The sequence below is a fragment of the Podarcis erhardii genome (genome assembly GCF_964252035.2).
Source record: "Podarcis erhardii genome assembly, chromosome: 13".
Classification (NCBI taxonomy): domain Eukaryota; kingdom Metazoa; phylum Chordata; class Lepidosauria; order Squamata; family Lacertidae; genus Podarcis; species Podarcis erhardii.
Window position 1 is genome coordinate 55814218 of NC_138502.1, and position 12596 is coordinate 55826813.

Here is a 12596-nt window from a genome sequence, read left to right on the forward strand (position 1 = left end):
TTGTGGGTGAATGAACACTGAAACAGCCAACAACACCATGCAAATTGAAAGAAGCCCAATCAAAGCTTATTCGTCTTCTTTATACGCATATGGAAGCAAAAAGACGCTGTCTTGTTATTTTGGTCTAATTACATAAACTTTGCGATTTCTGGGTCAATGTGCATTTTCACCAAAGAACACGATTTGAAATAAGAGAAAGCCAAGATTCTTCTTTCTATGTAGTTGGAACCCGAAACAACCTGTTTTGGCTTATTACATTTCCCTTTGCTATTTGTGGGTGAATGAACAATGAAAGAAAAATCAAAGCTTATTCGTCCTCTATTGAGATGGAACCAAAACACCTTTGCTTGAATTGGGCTGATACCAAACATGACACGCTGCGATTTCTGGGTGAATGTGCATTCTAACCCCAAAAACAACAATGGGAAATAAGCCGCATCAGAGCTTTATCATCGTCTTTTTATGAAGACCGAACCCAAAAAGCCTTTTTGCTTTGGTTGGGGGTGATTCTGGTGCACACCCAAAACACCTGGGAATTGAAAGAAGCCCAAGCAAAGCTTATTCATCGTGTAGAAACGCTTATTATAGAAGCGAAAAGACGGTGTTTTGTTATTTTGGTCTCATTACATACGCTTTGCAAATTCTGGGTCAATATGCATTTATACCAAAGAACTTGAAATAAGCGAAATCCAAGATTCTTCTTTCTTTGTAGATGGAACCGAAAACAACCCGTTTTGCTTTGTTTTGGCATTACACTGCTTTGCTATTTGTGGGTGAATGAACACAGAAACAACCAACAACACCATGCGAATTGAAAGAAGCCCAAGCAAAGCTTATTCATCGTATAGAAACGCATATAGAAGCGAAAAGACGGTGTTTTGTTATTTTGGTCTCATTAGATACACTTTGCGAATTGTGGGTCAATATGCATTTACACCAAAGAACACGACTTGAAATAAGCGAAATCCAAGATTCTTCTTTCTTTGTAGATGGAACCGAAAACAACCTGTTTTGCTTTGTTTCGGCAATTACACTTTGCTTTGCTATTTGTGGGTGAATGAACACTGAAACAACCAACAACACCATGTGTCAGGGCTGCCACCATGCAAATTGAAAGAAGCCCAATCAAAGCTTATTCGTCTTCTTTATACGCATATGGAAGCAAAATGACGCTGTCTTGTTATTTTGGTCTCATTACACTTTGCGAATTCTGGGTCAATATGCATTTACACCAAAGAACACGACTTGAAATAAGCGAAATCCAAGATTCTTCTTTCTTTGTAGATGGAACCGAAAACAACCTGTTTTGCTTTGTTTCGGCAATTACACTTTGCTTTGCTATTTGTGGGTGAATGAACACTGAAACAGCCAACAACACCATGCAAATTGAAAGAAGCCCAATCAAAGCTTATTCGTCTTCTTTATACGCATATGGAAGCAAAAAGACGCTGTCTTGTTATTTTGGTCTAATTACATAAACTTTGCGATTTCTGGGTCAATGTGCATTTTCACCAAAGAACACGATTTGAAATAAGAGAAAGCCAAGATTCTTCTTTCTATGTAGTTGGAACCCGAAACAACCTGTTTTGGCTTATTACATTTCCCTTTGCTATTTGTGGGTGAATGAACAATGAAAGAAAAATCAAAGCTTATTCGTCCTCTATTGAGATGGAACCAAAACACCTTTGCTTGAATTGGGCTGATACCAAACATGACACGCTGCGATTTCTGGGTGAATGTGCATTCTAACCCCAAAAACAACAATGGGAAATAAGCCGCATCAGAGCTTTATCATCGTCTTTTTATGAAGACCGAACCCAAAAAGCCTTTTTGCTTTGGTTGGGGGTGATTCTGGTGCACACCCAAAACACCTGGGAATTGAAAGAAGCCCAAGCAAAGCTTATTCATCGTGTAGAAACGCTTATTATAGAAGCGAAAAGACGGTGTTTTGTTATTTTGGTCTCATTACATACGCTTTGCAAATTCTGGGTCAATATGCATTTATACCAAAGAACTTGAAATAAGCGAAATCCAAGATTCTTCTTTCTTTGTAGATGGAACCGAAAACAACCCGTTTTGCTTTGTTTTGGCATTACACTGCTTTGCTATTTGTGGGTGAATGAACACAGAAACAACCAACAACACCATGCGAATTGAAAGAAGCCCAAGCAAAGCTTATTCATCGTATAGAAACGCATATAGAAGCGAAAAGACGGTGTTTTGTTATTTTGGTCTCATTAGATACACTTTGCGAATTGTGGGTCAATATGCATTTACACCAAAGAACACGACTTGAAATAAGCGAAATCCAAGATTCTTCTTTCTTTGTAGATGGAACCGAAAACAACCTGTTTTGCTTTGTTTCGGCAATTACACTTTGCTTTGCTATTTGTGGGTGAATGAACACTGAAACAACCAACAACACCATGTGTCAGGGCTGCCACCATGCAAATTGAAAGAAGCCCAATCAAAGCTTATTCGTCTTCTTTATACGCATATGGAAGCAAAATGACGCTGTCTTGTTATTTTGGTCTCATTACACTTTGCGAATTCTGGGTCAATATGCATTTACACCAAAGAACACGACTTGAAATAAGCGAAATCCAAGATTCTTCTTTCTTTGTAGATGGAACCGAAAACAACCTGTTTTGCTTTGTTTCGGCAATTACACTTTGCTTTGCTATTTGTGGGTGAATGAACACTGAAACAGCCAACAACACCATGCAAATTGAAAGAAGCCCAATCAAAGCTTATTCGTCTTCTTTATACGCATATGGAAGCAAAAAGACGCTGTCTTGTTATTTTGGTCTAATTACATAAACTTTGCGATTTCTGGGTCAATGTGCATTTTCACCAAAGAACACGATTTGAAATAAGAGAAAGCCAAGATTCTTCTTTCTATGTAGTTGGAACCCGAAACAACCTGTTTTGGCTTATTACATTTCCCTTTGCTATTTGTGGGTGAATGAACAATGAAAGAAAAATCAAAGCTTATTCGTCCTCTATTGAGATGGAACCAAAACACCTTTGCTTGAATTGGGCTGATACCAAACATGACACGCTGCGATTTCTGGGTGAATGTGCATTCTAACCCCAAAAACAACAATGGGAAATAAGCCGCATCAGAGCTTTATCATCGTCTTTTTAATGAAGACCGAAACCAAAAAGCCTTTTTGCTTTGGTTGGGGGTGATTCTGGTGCACACCCAAAACACCTGGGAATTGAAAGAAGCCCAAGCAAAGCTTATTCATCGTGTAGAAACGCTTATTATAGAAGCGAAAAGACGGTGTTTTGTTATTTTGGTCTCATTACATACGCTTTGCAAATTCTGGGTCAATATGCATTTATACCAAAGAACTTGAAATAAGCGAAATCCAAGATTCTTCTTTGTAGATGGAACGGAAAACAACCCGTTTTGCTTTGTTTTGGCATTACACTGCTTTGCTATTTGTGGGTGAATGAACACAGAAACAACCAACAACACCATGCGAATTGAAAGAAGCCCAAGCAAAGCTTATTCATCGTATAGAAACGCATATAGAAGCGAAAAGACGGTGTTTTGTTATTTTGGTCTCATTAGATACACTTTGCGAATTGTGGGTCAATATGCATTTACACCAAAGAACACGACTTGAAATAAGCGAAATCCAAGATTCTTCTTTCTTTGTAGATGGAACCGAAAACAACCTGTTTTGCTTTGTTTCGGCAATTACACTTTGCTTTGCTATTTGTGGGTGAATGAACACTGAAACAACCAACAACACCATGTGTCAGGGCTGCCACCATGCAAATTGAAAGAAGCCCAATCTAAGCTTATTCGTCTTCTTTATACGCATATGGAAGCAAAATGACGCTGTCTTGTTATTTTGGTCTCATTAGATACACTTTGCGAATTCTGGGTCAATATGCATTTACACCAAAGAACACGACTTGAAATAAGCGAAATCCAAGATTCTTCTTTCTTTGTAGATGGAACCGAAAACAACCTGTTTTGCTTTGTTTCGGCAATTACACTTTGCTTTGCTATTTGTGGGTGAATGAACACTGAAACAGCCAACAACACCATGCAAATTGAAAGAAGCCCAATCAAAGCTTATTCGTCTTCTTTATACGCATATGGAAGCAAAAAGACGCTGTCTTGTTATTTTGGTCTAATTACATAAACTTTGCGATTTCTGGGTCAATGTGCATTTTCACCAAAGAACACGATTTGAAATAAGAGAAAGCCAAGATTCTTCTTTCTATGTAGTTGGAACCCGAAACAACCTGTTTTGGCTTATTACATTTCCCTTTGCTATTTGTGGGTGAATGAACAATGAAAGAAAAATCAAAGCTTATTCGTCCTCTATTGAGATGGAACCAAAACACCTTTGCTTGAATTGGGCTGATACCAAACATGACACGCTGCGATTTCTGGGTGAATGTGCATTCTAACCCCAAAAACAACAATGGGAAATAAGCCGCATCAGAGCTTTATCATCGTCTTTTTAATGAAGACCGAACCCAAAAAGCCTTTTTGCTTTGGTTGGGGGTGATTCTGGTGCACACCCAAAACACCTGGGAATTGAAAGAAGCCCAAGCAAAGCTTATTCATCGTGTAGAAACGCTTATTATAGAAGCGAAAAGACGGTGTTTTGTTATTTTGGTCTCATTACATACGCTTTGCGAATTCTGGGTCAATATGCATTTATACCAAAGAACTTGAAATAAGCGAAATCCAAGATTCTTCTTTCTTTGTAGATGGAACCGAAAACAACCCGTTTTGCTTTGTTTTGGCATTACACTGCTTTGCTATTTGTGGGTGAATGAACACAGAAACAACCAACAACACCATGCGAATTGAAAGAAGCCCAAGCAAAGCTTATTCATCGTATAGAAACGCATATAGAAGCGAAAAGACGGTGTTTTGTTATTTTGGTCTCATTAGATACACTTTGCGAATTGTGGGTCAATATGCATTTACACCAAAGAACACGACTTGAAATAAGCGAAATCCAAGATTCTTCTTTCTTTGTAGATGGAACCGAAAACAACCTGTTTTGCTTTGTTTCGGCAATTACACTTTGCTTTGCTATTTGTGGGTGAATGAACACTGAAACAGCCAACACCACCATGCAAATTGAAAGAAGCCCAATCAAAGCTTTTTCGTCTTCTTTATACGCATATGGAAGCAAAATGACGCTTTCTCGTTATTTTGGTCTCATTAGATACACTTTGCGAATTCTGGGTCAATATGCATTTACACCAAAGAACACGACTTGAAATAAGCGAAATCCAAGATTCTTCTTTCTTTGTAGATGGAACCGAAAACAACCTGTTTTGCTTTGTTTCGGCAATTACACTTTGCTTTGCTATTTGTGGGTGAATGAACACTGAAACAGCCAACACCACCATGCAAATTGAAAGAAGCCCAATCAAAGCTTATTCGTCTTCTTTATACGCATATGGAAGCAAAAAGACGCTGTCTTGTTATTTTGGTCTAATTACATACTTTGCGATTTCTGGGTCAATGTGCATTTTCACCAAAGAACACGATTTGAAATAAGAGAAAGCCAAGATTCTTCTTTCTATGTAGTTGGAACCCGAAACAACCTGTTTTGGCTTATTACATTTCCCTTTGCTATTTGTGGGTGAATGAACAATGAAAGAAAAATCAAAGCTTATTCGTCCTCTTATTGAGATGGAACCAAAACACCTTTGCTTGAATTGGGCTGATACCAAACATGACACGCTGCGATTTCTGGGTGAATGTGCATTCGAACCCCAAAAACAACAATGGGAAATAAGCCGCATCAGAGCTTTATCATCGTCTTTTTATGAAGACCGAACCCAAAAAGCCTTTTTGCTTTGGTTGGGGGTGATTCTGGTGCACACCCAAAACACCTGGGAATTGAAAGAAGCCCAAGCAAAGCTTATTCATCGTGTAGAAACGCTTATTATAGAAGCGAAAAGACGGTGTTTTGTTATTTTGGTCTCATTACATACGCTTTGCAAATTCTGGGTCAATATGCATTTATACCAAAGAACTTGAAATAAGCGAAATCCAAGATTCTTCTTTCTTTGTAGATGGAACCGAAAACAACCCGTTTTGCTTTGTTTTGGCATTACACTGCTTTGCTATTTGTGGGTGAATGAACACAGAAACAACCAACAACACCATGCGAATTGAAAGAAGCCCAAGCAAAGCTTATTCATCGTATAGAAACGCATATAGAAGCGAAAAGACGGTGTTTTGTTATTTTGGTCTCATTAGATACACTTTGCGAATTCTGGGTCAATATGCATTTACACCAAAGAACACGACTTGAAATAAGCGAAATCCAAGATTCTTCTTTCTTTGTAGATGGAACCGAAAACAACCTGTTTTGCTTTGTTTCGGCAATTACACTTTGCTTTGCTATTTGTGGGTGAATGAACACTGAAACAACCAACAACACCATGTGTCAGGGCTGCCACCATGCAAATTGAAAGAAGCCCAATCAAAGCTTATTCGTCTTCTTTATACGCATATGGAAGCAAAATGACGCTGTCTTGTTATTTTGGTCTCATTAGATACACTTTGCGAATTCTGGGTCAATGTGCATTTTCACCAAAGAACACGATTTGAAATAAGAGAAAGCCAAGATTCTTCTTTCTATGTAGTTGGAACCCGAAACAACCTGTTTTGGCTTATTACATTTCCCTTTGCTATTTGTGGGTGAATGAACAATGAAAGAAAAATCAAAGCTTATTCGTCCTCTTATTGAGATGGAACCAAAACACCTTTGCTTGAATTGGGCTGATACCAAACATGACACGCTGCGATTTCTGGGTGAATGTGCATTCGAACCCCAAAAACAACAATGGGAAATAAGCCGCATCAGAGCTTTATCATCGTCTTTTTATGAAGACCGAACCCAAAAAGCCTTTTTGCTTTGGTTGGGGGTGATTCTGGTGCACACCCAAAACACCTGGGAATTGAAAGAAGCCCAAGCAAAGCTTATTCATCGTGTAGAAACGCTTATTATAGAAGCGAAAAGACGGTGTTTTGTTATTTTGGTCTCATTACATACGCTTTGCAAATTCTGGGTCAATATGCATTTATACCAAAGAACTTGAAATAAGCGAAATCCAAGATTCTTCTTTCTTTGTAGATGGAACCGAAAACAACCCGTTTTGCTTTGTTTTGGCATTACACTGCTTTGCTATTTGTGGGTGAATGAACACAGAAACAACCAACAACACCATGCGAATTGAAAGAAGCCCAAGCAAAGCTTATTCATCGTATAGAAACGCATATAGAAGCGAAAAGACGGTGTTTTGTTATTTTGGTCTCATTAGATACACTTTGCGAATTCTGGGTCAATATGCATTTACACCAAAGAACACGACTTGAAATAAGCGAAATCCAAGATTCTTCTTTCTTTGTAGATGGAACCGAAAACAACCTGTTTTGCTTTGTTTCGGCAATTACACTTTGCTTTGCTATTTGTGGGTGAATGAACACTGAAACAACCAACAACACCATGTGTCAGGGCTGCCACCATGCAAATTGAAAGAAGCCCAATCAAAGCTTATTCGTCTTCTTTATACGCATATGGAAGCAAAATGACGCTGTCTTGTTATTTTGGTCTCATTAGATACACTTTGCGAATTCTGGGTCAATATGCATTTACACCAAAGAACACGACTTGAAATAAGCGAAATCCAAGATTCTTCTTTCTTTGTAGATGGAACCGAAAACAACCTGTTTTGCTTTGTTTCGGCAATTACACTTTGCTTTGCTATTTGTGGGTGAATGAACACTGAAACAGCCAACAACACCATGCAAATTGAAAGAAGCCCAAGCAAAGCTTATTCGTCTTCTTTATACGCATATGGAAGCAAAAAGACGCTGTCTTGTTATTTTGGTCTAATTACATAAACTTTGCGATTTCTGGGTCAATGTGCATTTTCACCAAAGAACACGATTTGAAATAAGAGAAAGCCAAGATTCTTCTTTCTATGTAGTTGGAACCCGAAACAACCTGTTTTGGCTTATTACATTTCCCTTTGCTATTTGTGGGTGAATGAACAATGAAAGAAAAATCAAAGCTTATTCGTCCTCTATTGAGATGGAACCAAAACACCTTTGCTTGAATTGGGCTGATACCAAACATGACACGCTGCGATTTCTGGGTGAATGTGCATTCTAACCCCAAAAACAACAATGGGAAATAAGCCGCATCAGAGCTTTATCATCGTCTTTTTATGAAGACCGAACCCAAAAAGCCTTTTTGCTTTGGTTGGGGGTGATTCTGGTGCACACCCAAAACACCTGGGAATTGAAAGAAGCCCAAGCAAAGCTTATTCATCGTGTAGAAACGCTTATTATAGAAGCGAAAAGACGGTGTTTTGTTATTTTGGTCTCATTACATACGCTTTGCAAATTCTGGGTCAATATGCATTTATACCAAAGAACTTGAAATAAGCGAAATCCAAGATTCTTCTTTCTTTGTAGATGGAACCGAAAACAACCCGTTTTGCTTTGTTTTGGCATTACACTGCTTTGCTATTTGTGGGTGAATGAACACAGAAACAACCAACAACACCATGCGAATTGAAAGAAGCCCAAGCAAAGCTTATTCATCGTATAGAAACGCATATAGAAGCGAAAAGACGGTGTTTTGTTATTTTGGTCTCATTAGATAAACTTTGCGAATTGTGGGTCAATATGCATTTACACCAAAGAACACGACTTGAAATAAGCGAAATCCAAGATTCTTCTTTCTTTGTAGATGGAACCGAAAACAACCTGTTTTGCTTTGTTTCGGCAATTACACTTTGCTTTGCTATTTGTGGGTGAATGAACACTGAAACAACCAACAACACCATGTGTCAGGGCTGCCACCATGCAAATTGAAAGAAGCCCAATCAAAGCTTATTCGTCTTCTTTATACGCATATGGAAGCAAAATGACGCTGTCTTGTTATTTTGGTCTCATTAGATACACTTTGCGAATTCTGGGTCAATATGCATTTACACCAAAGAACACGACTTGAAATAAGCGAAATCCAAGATTCTTCTTTCTTTGTAGATGGAACCGAAAACAACCTGTTTTGCTTTGTTTCGGCAATTACACTTTGCTTTGCTATTTGTGGGTGAATGAACACTGAAACAGCCAACAACACCATGCAAATTGAAAGAAGCCCAATCAAAGCTTATTCGTCTTCTTTATACGCATATGGAAGCAAAAAGACGCTGTCTTGTTATTTTGGTCTAATTACATAAACTTTGCGATTTCTGGGTCAATGTGCATTTTCACCAAAGAACACGATTTGAAATAAGAGAAAGCCAAGATTCTTCTTTCTATGTAGTTGGAACCCGAAACAACCTGTTTTGGCTTATTACATTTCCCTTTGCTATTTGTGGGTGAATGAACAATGAAAGAAAAATCAAAGCTTATTCGTCCTCTATTGAGATGGAACCAAAACACCTTTGCTTGAATTGGGCTGATACCAAACATGACACGCTGCGATTTCTGGGTGAATGTGCATTCTAACCCCAAAAACAACAATGGGAAATAAGCCGCATCAGAGCTTTATCATCGTCTTTTTATGAAGACCGAACCCAAAAAGCCTTTTTGCTTTGGTTGGGGGTGATTCTGGTGCACACCCAAAACACCTGGGAATTGAAAGAAGCCCAAGCAAAGCTTATTCATCGTGTAGAAACGCTTATTATAGAAGCGAAAAGACGGTGTTTTGTTATTTTGGTCTCATTACATACGCTTTGCAAATTCTGGGTCAATATGCATTTATACCAAAGAACTTGAAATAAGCGAAATCCAAGATTCTTCTTTCTTTGTAGATGGAACCGAAAACAACCCGTTTTGCTTTGTTTTGGCATTACACTGCTTTGCTATTTGTGGGTGAATGAACACAGAAACAACCAACAACACCATGCGAATTGAAAGAAGCCCAAGCAAAGCTTATTCATCGTATAGAAACGCATATAGAAGCGAAAAGACGGTGTTTTGTTATTTTGGTCTCATTAGATACACTTTGCGAATTGTGGGTCAATATGCATTTACACCAAAGAACACGACTTGAAATAAGCGAAATCCAAGATTCTTCTTTCTTTGTAGATGGAACCGAAAACAACCTGTTTTGCTTTGTTTCGGCAATTACACTTTGCTTTGCTATTTGTGGGTGAATGAACACTGAAACAACCAACAACACCATGTGTCAGGGCTGCCACCATGCAAATTGAAAGAAGCCCAATCAAAGCTTATTCGTCTTCTTTATACGCATATGGAAGCAAAATGACGCTGTCTTGTTATTTTGGTCTCATTACACTTTGCGAATTCTGGGTCAATATGCATTTACACCAAAGAACACGACTTGAAATAAGCGAAATCCAAGATTCTTCTTTCTTTGTAGATGGAACCGAAAACAACCTGTTTTGCTTTGTTTCGGCAATTACACTTTGCTTTGCTATTTGTGGGTGAATGAACACTGAAACAGCCAACAACACCATGCAAATTGAAAGAAGCCCAATCAAAGCTTATTCGTCTTCTTTATACGCATATGGAAGCAAAAAGACGCTGTCTTGTTATTTTGGTCTAATTACATAAACTTTGCGATTTCTGGGTCAATGTGCATTTTCACCAAAGAACACGATTTGAAATAAGAGAAAGCCAAGATTCTTCTTTCTATGTAGTTGGAACCCGAAACAACCTGTTTTGGCTTATTACATTTCCCTTTGCTATTTGTGGGTGAATGAACAATGAAAGAAAAATCAAAGCTTATTCGTCCTCTATTGAGATGGAACCAAAACACCTTTGCTTGAATTGGGCTGATACCAAACATGACACGCTGCGATTTCTGGGTGAATGTGCATTCTAACCCCAAAAACAACAATGGGAAATAAGCCGCATCAGAGCTTTATCATCGTCTTTTTATGAAGACCGAACCCAAAAAGCCTTTTTGCTTTGGTTGGGGGTGATTCTGGTGCACACCCAAAACACCTGGGAATTGAAAGAAGCCCAAGCAAAGCTCATCGTGTAGAAACGCTTATTATAGAAGCGAAAAGACGGTGTTTTGTTATTTTGGTCTCATTACATACGCTTTGCAAATTCTGGGTCAATATGCATTTATACCAAAGAACTTGAAATAAGCGAAATCCAAGATTCTTCTTTCTTTGTAGATGGAACCGAAAACAACCCGTTTTGCTTTGTTTTGGCATTACACTGCTTTGCTATTTGTGGGTGAATGAACACAGAAACAACCAACAACACCATGCGAATTGAAAGAAGCCCAAGCAAAGCTTATTCATCGTATAGAAACGCATATAGAAGCGAAAAGACGGTGTTTTGTTATTTTGGTCTCATTAGATACACTTTGCGAATTCTGGGTCAATATGCATTTACACCAAAGAACACGACTTGAAATAAGCGAAATCCAAGATTCTTCTTTCTTTGTAGATGGAACCGAAAACAACCTGTTTTGCTTTGTTTCGGCAATTACACTTTGCTTTGCTATTTGTGGGTGAATGAACACTGAAACAACCAACAACACCATGTGTCAGGGCTGCCACCATGCAAATTGAAAGAAGCCCAATCAAAGCTTATTCGTCTTCTTTATACGCATATGGAAGCAAAATGACGCTGTCTTGTTATTTTGGTCTCATTAGATACACTTTGCGAATTCTGGGTCAATATGCATTTACACCAAAGAACACGACTTGAAATAAGCGAAATCCAAGATTCTTCTTTCTTTGTAGATGGAACCGAAAACAACCTGTTTTGCTTTGTTTCGGCAATTACACTTTGCTTTGCTATTTGTGGGTGAATGAACACTGAAACAGCCAACAACACCATGCAAATTGAAAGAAGCCCAATCAAAGCTTATTCGTCTTCTTTATACGCATATGGAAGCAAAAAGACGCTGTCTTGTTATTTTGGTCTAATTACATAAACTTTGCGATTTCTGGGTCAATGTGCATTTTCACCAAAGAACACGATTTGAAATAAGAGAAAGCCAAGATTCTTCTTTCTATGTAGTTGGAACCCGAAACAACCTGTTTTGGCTTATTACATTTCCCTTTGCTATTTGTGGGTGAATGAACAATGAAAGAAAAATCAAAGCTTATTCGTCCTCTATTGAGATGGAACCAAAACACCTTTGCTTGAATTGGGCTGATACCAAACATGACACGCTGCGATTTCTGGGTGAATGTGCATTCTAACCCCAAAAACAACAATGGGAAATAAGCCGCATCAGAGCTTTATCATCGTCTTTTTATGAAGACCGAACCCAAAAAGCCTTTTTGCTTTGGTTGGGGGTGATTCTGGTGCACACCCAAAACACCTGGGAATTGAAAGAAGCCCAAGCAAAGCTTATTCATCGTGTAGAAACGCTTATTATAGAAGCGAAAAGACGGTGTTTTGTTATTTTGGTCTCATTACATACGCTTTGCAAATTCTGGGTCAATATGCATTTATACCAAAGAACTTGAAATAAGCGAAATCCAAGATTCTTCTTTCTTTGTAGATGGAACCGAAAACAACCCGTTTTGCTTTGTTTTGGCATTACACTGCTTTGCTATTTGTGGGTGAATGAACACAGAAACAACCAACA